At 47.0% G+C, this 6,020-nt stretch overlaps 1 long non-coding RNA gene across 1 annotated transcript; it reads right to left on the reverse strand.

Moving 5' to 3' along the window:
- Positions 1-2,191: 2,191 nt before the first annotated feature.
- Positions 2,192-5,604, reverse strand: LOC136284563 (uncharacterized). The gene is made up of 3 exons (XR_010719233.1): positions 5,542-5,604; positions 4,934-4,985; positions 2,192-4,096 (listed from the first exon to the last, which is right to left on the reverse strand). It is a non-coding gene; the product is annotated as an uncharacterized lncRNA (long non-coding RNA).
- Positions 5,605-6,020: the final 416 nt, after the last annotated feature.

Consider the following 6,020-nt stretch of genomic DNA (forward strand, 5'->3'; position numbering starts at 1 on the left):
TCCCACCTCAGAGCCCCTCCCCCACCCTTTAAACCCCTCCCCCACCCCCCAAAGCCCCTCCCCCCACCTCTTAAAAATCCATCCCCCGCCCCTCCCCCACCCTCTGAACCCCCGCAGAGCCCCCTCCCCCACCCCTCAAGGTGCCTTCCTGGCCCCTCCCCCACCCCTCAAATTCTATCCCAAAGCCCCTCCCCCCCGAAGCCCCTCCCCCACGGCTCAAAGTCCCTTCCCGGCCCCTCCCCCACCCTGAACCCCCTCCTCAATCCCCTCCCCCACCCCTCCCAGAGGCCCCTCCCCCACCTCTCAAAGTCCTTTCCCCGCCCCTCCCCCACCCTGAACCCCCTCCTCAATCCCCTCCCCCACCCCTCCCCGAGCCCCTCCCCCACCTCTCAAAGTCCTTTCCCCGGCCCCTCCCCCACCCCCCTTGCTCCCGCCCCTCCCCCACCCTTCAAAGTCCATCCCCGGCCCCTCCCCCACCCCCCGGAGCGACCCCCGCTGGACCCGGACGGGGGGGGGAGGGGAGGGAGGGGAGGGGAAAGGGCGGCCCCTCCCCCACCCCTGCAAATCCCAGGGCCGGGGGGAGGGGGGGGAGGGGCCAGGCCTGGCTCAGTTTGGGGGTAAATTGGGGTCATTTGGGGTCATTTTGGGTCATTTTGGGTCGTTTTTGGGCCTTTTTGGGTCATTTTGGGTCATTTTTGGTGAATTTTGGGTCATTTGGGGTCATTTGGGGCCATTTTGGGTCATTTTCGGAGAATTTTGGGCCATTTTTCGGTGAATTTTGGGTCATTTGGGGTCATTTGGGGCCATTTTTGGTGAATTTTGGGTCGTTTTGGGCCATTTTGGGTCATTTTGGGTCATTTGTGGTGAATTTTGGGTCATTTGGGGCCATTTTGGGTCATTTTCAGGGAATTTTGGGTCGTTTCGGCCCTTTTGGGTAATTTTGGGCCATTTTTGGCAAATTTTTGGGTCGTTTTGGGTCATTTTTGGGTCATTTTCAGTGAATTTTGGGTAGTTTTGGATCATTTGGGGTCATTTGGGGCCATTTTTGGTGAATTTTGGGTCGTTTTGGGCCTTTTTGGGTCATTTTGGGTCATTTTTTGGTGAATTTTGGGTCATTTGGGGCCATTTTGGGTCATTTTTGGGGAATTTTGGGTCATTTTGGGTGATTTTTGGGTAATTTTCAGTGAATTTTGGGTCGTTTTGGATCATTTGGGGTCATTTTGGGTCATTTTGGGTCGTTTTGGGCCTTTTTGGGTCATTTTGGGTCATTTTCGGGGAATTTTGGGTTGTTTCGGCCCTTTTGGGTCATTTTGGGCCATTTTTGGCAAAATTTTGGGTCGTTTTGGGTCATTTTTGGGTAATTTTCAGTGAATTTTGGGTAGTTTTGGATCATTTTGGGTCATTTTCGGAGAATTTCGGGTCGTTTTGGGCCTTTTTGGGTCATTTTGGGTGAATTTTGGGTCATTTGGGGTCATTTGGGGCCATTTTGGGTCAGTTTGGGTGAATTTTGGGCTCTTTTGGGTCATTTTGGGCCATTTTTGGCGAATTTTGGGTTACTTTGGGGTCAGTTTGGGTCATTTTTTGGCAAATTTTGGGTCGTTTGGGGCCTTTTTGGGTCATTTTGGATTATTTTCAGTGAATTTTGTGTCGTTTTGGGTCATTTTGGGTCAGTTTGGGACAGTTTCGGTGAATTTTGGGTCGTTTGGGGTAATTTTGGGTAATTTTGTGTCATTTTTGGTGAATTTTGGGTCGGTCCTGGGTCATTTTTGGGTCATTTTTTGGGTCATTTTTGGGTAAATATGAGTCATTTGGGGACCATTTCTTGGGGTCATTTTGGGTGAATTTTGGGTCGTTTTGGGACCATTTTGAGTCATTTTTGGGTCATTTTGGTCATTTCGAGTCCCTTCGGGGCCATTTTTGGATCAATTTTTTTGGCACCATTCTTGGGTTGGTTTTGGGGCCATTTTTGGGTCATTTTTTGGGACCATTTTTTGGGCTGCTTTAGGTCGGTTTTGGGCCCTTTTTATGTCATTTTTTGAAGCCCATTTTGAGTCTTTTTTTTGCAGTTTTGGGACAATTTTTTCCTCATTTTTAGGTCGTTTTTGGGGCCATTTTTTGGTCATTTTTGGGGCCATTTTTTCTGTCTTTTTTCAGGTCATTTCTGGGCTCATTTTGAGTCATTTTGGGTCATTTTCAGCACCTTTTTTTGTCATTTTTACGGTCATTTTTGGAGCTTGTTTTTGGGGTCATTTTTTGGGCCTTTTTTGGACAATTTTTGTGTCTTTTTTGGGTCATTTTCGGGCCCGTTTCGTGTCATTTTGGGTCCATTTAAGGGTCATTTTTCGTCATTTTTTGAGCCTATTTTTTGGTCATTTTTGAGCCTATTTTGAGTCTTTTTTTGTCATTTTTTTGCCATTTCTTGGTCATCTTTTGACCATTTTTTCTGTCTTTTTAGAGTCATTTTTGGGCCTATTTTGAGTCATTTGGGGCCATTTTTTGGGCCCTTTTTTGGGTCATTTTTAGGGTCTTTTTCTGGTCATTTTTTGAGCCTATTTTGGGGTCATTTTTGGGCCCATTTTGAGTCGTTTTGGGTCATTTTTTAGCGTCTTTTTTGTCATTTTTTGTGTCTTCTTTGCATCATTTTTGGGCCCATTCTGGGTCATTTTTTTGGGCCTATTTCGGTCATTTTTACGTCAGTTTTTGTGCCTTTTTTGGGTAATTTTTGGACCCATTTTGAGTCATTTTTTGGCCATTTTTTCTGTCATTTTTATGGTCATTTTCTGGCCCATTTTGAGTCGTTTTGGGGTAATTTTTAGTCCCTTTTTTGGTCATTTCTTGGGTCATTTTTGAGCCTATTTTTGAGTCATTTTTTGGTCATTTTTCGGTCATTTTTTCTGTCGTTTTTTGGGGTCATTTTTGGGCCCATTTTGAGTCATTTTGGGTCATTTTTAGGGCCTAATTTTTGTCATTTTTTGTGTCTTTTCGGTCATTTTTGAGCCTATTTTGAGTCATTTTTTGGCCATTTTTTCTGTCTCTATTGGGGCCATTTTTGGGTCCATTTCGAGTAGTTTTGGGTCATTTTTAGGGCCTTTTTTGGACATTTTTGAGCCTATTTTGGGGTAATTTTTAGGCCCATTTTGAGTCATTTTGGGTCATTTTTTGAGCCTTTTTTGTCTTTGTCTTATTCGGGTCATTTTTGAGCATATTTTGAGTCATTTTTTTGTGTCTTTTTGGGGTCATTTTCGGGCCCATTTTGAGTCATTTTGGGTCATTTTTTGGTCCCTCTTTTAAGCCTATTTTGAGGTCATTTTTGGGCCCATTTTGGGTTGTTTTAGGTCATTTTTAGGGCCTTTTTTTGCTCATTTATTCTGTCTTTTTTGGGTCATTTTTGGGCCCATTTTGAGTCGTTTTGGGTCATTTTTTAGGGTCTTTTTGTCATTTTTTCTGTCTTTTCTGCATCATTTTTGGGCCCATTCTGGGTCATTTTTTTGGGCCTATTTCAGTCATTTTTTTGTCATTTATTCTGTCTTTTTTGGGTCATTTTTGGGCCCATTTTGGGTTGTTTTGGGTCATTTTTTTGAGCCTTTTTTTGTCATTTTTTTTGTGTCTTTTAACGGCCATTTTTGAGCCTATTTTGAGCCATTTTTTGGTCATTTTTTTGTCATTTATTCTGTCTTTTTTGGGTCATTTTTGGGCCCATTTTGAGTCATTTTAGGTCATTTTTTGAGCCTTTTTTTGTCATTTTTTTGTGTCTTTTTAGGGCCATTTTTGAGCCTATTTTGAGCCATTTTTCGGTCATTCTTTGGTCATTTTTTGTGTCTTTTTTGGGTCATTTTCGGGCCCATTTTGAGTCACTTTGGGTCATTTTCATCCTGTTTTTTTTTTTGGTTCGTTCCGACACCGTTTTTATTTCACTTTTCCGACAGCATTTTTTCCCGTCCCTCCCCCTTTTTCAGGCTCCGCCCCCGGGGCGGGGCCGCCGGGGACCTTCCAGAAACTTCCGGAGTCGGGCGGGGTAGTCGGTGATGACGGCGGTGGCGCCGAGGCCGAAGGCTTCGGCAAAGTCGCGCTCCTCGTTCGGCACCCACAGCCACACCTGGGGGGCGGTTAATTAACCCCTAATTGACCTCTAATTAACGCCCTAATTAACCCCAAATTAACCCTGAAATTCACCCAAAAATTCACCCAAAATTCCCCCCCAAATTCACCTGAAATTAATCCAAAATTAATCCAAATTTAACCCCAAAATTCACCTGAAATTAATCCAAAATTAATCCAAATTTAACCCCAAAATTCACCTGAAATTAATCCAAAATTAATCCAAAATTCAACCCCAAATTTAACCCCAAACTGACCTCAAGTCAACCCCGAATTCATCCCGAATTCACCCCAAAATCAAACCCGAAGAAACCCCGAGATGAGGTGGAAATAAACCCAAAAAACTCGACTAAAACTCAATCAAAACTGCCCCCCAAATTAACTCCAAATTAACTCCAAATTAACTGCAAATTAACCCCCAAAATTAATCTGAAATTCACCCCAAATTCACCCCAAAAAACCCCAAAAAAAACCCCCAAATTAACCCCAAAATTAACCCCAAATTAATCCAAAATTAAACCCCAAAAAAATCCCCCCAAAATTCATTCGAAATTAACCCAAAATTCAACCAAAATTTACCCCAAATTAACCCCAAATTCACCCCCAAATTAAACCCCGAGTCAATCCCCCAATATGCAAATTTGGCCCCGCCCCCCACCGCAAAATGGCTCCCGGGCCCCTCCCCCACCCCCAAAATTCGCATTTTTCACCCCAAAAAATTGGGAGATTCGGCCCCGCCCCCACCCTTGGGCGGCTCGGGGGGGGAGGGGATAGAGAGGCCACGCCCCCTTCCCATTGGCCCCGCCCTCATCACCTGACCCCCGCCCCCTCTCACCTGGATGCCGCGGCGCCGGAGCTGCCTCAGGAGGGAGGGGCGGAGCACCAGCCTGGGGGAGGGGCAGAGTGACCCCTGAGTGACCCCTGACCCGTGTGTGACCCCCGAATGACCCCCTGAGTGACCTCTGACCCCTTGGTGACCCCTGGGTGACCTCTGACCCGTGAGCGACCCCTGAATGACCTCTAAACTATGAGTGACCCCTGAGTGACCCTGAGTAACCTCCGACCCATGAGTGACCCCCTGAGTGACCTCTGGACCCCTCAGTGACCCCTGGGTGACCGCTGACCACTGGGTGACCCCCCGAGTGATCCCAAGTCATCCCTGACCTCTGAGTGACCCCTGACCTGTGAGTGACCCCCCGAATGACCCCCCTGAGTGACCTCTGACCCCTTAGTGACCCCTGGGTGACCCCTGAGTGATCCCGAGTCATCCCTGACCTCTGACTGACCCTTAGGTGACCCCTGACCCCTGAGTGACCCCTGAGTGACCCGAGAGACCCCTGACCCCTGGTTGACCCCTGAACCTTTGGGTAACCCCCGGGTGACCCCTGACCCCCGGGTGACCTCTGAGTGACCCCTGGGTGACCCCTGGGTGACCCCACTCACGCCTGCGCCATTTTGCTCAGGACGGCTCCGGCCGGGCCGCGGGGGAGGGGAAAGAACGTCCTGGAGAAAGGTGGGGGAGGGGTCAGCGCCCCGCCCCCACCCCCCTGAGCCCCTCCCCCCTCCCCCGTCCCGAAATCCCCGAAATTTCCACAAAATGGAGAAAAACAAAAAATTTCAGAATTTTGACCCAAATTTCTGGGATTTGGGGGGGGAGGGGAGGGGGAAGGGGGAGGGGTTTGATCGGTCACGCCCCTCCCCCCCGCCCCTCCAGCCCCGCCCCCCACCACAAATCACCCCCAAAAAAATCCGGCCCCCAAAAATCTGTAAAAAATTGCAAAAAAAAAAAAAAAATCCGAAAGAAATCGGAAAAAAAATCCGAAAAAATCTCAAAAAAAATTTGAAAATATCTCAGAAGAAAAGGGAAAAAAATCTGAAAAAGTTTTGAACAAATCTGAAAAAATCGCAAAAAAAAATCAGTC

The sequence above is a fragment of the Chamaea fasciata genome, unplaced genomic scaffold, assembly GCF_029207755.1.
Source record: "Chamaea fasciata isolate MVZ Bird 193981 ecotype frontalis unplaced genomic scaffold, bChaFas1.0.hap1 SCAF_1109, whole genome shotgun sequence".
Taxonomy (NCBI): Eukaryota; Metazoa; Chordata; class Aves; order Passeriformes; family Sylviidae; genus Chamaea; species Chamaea fasciata.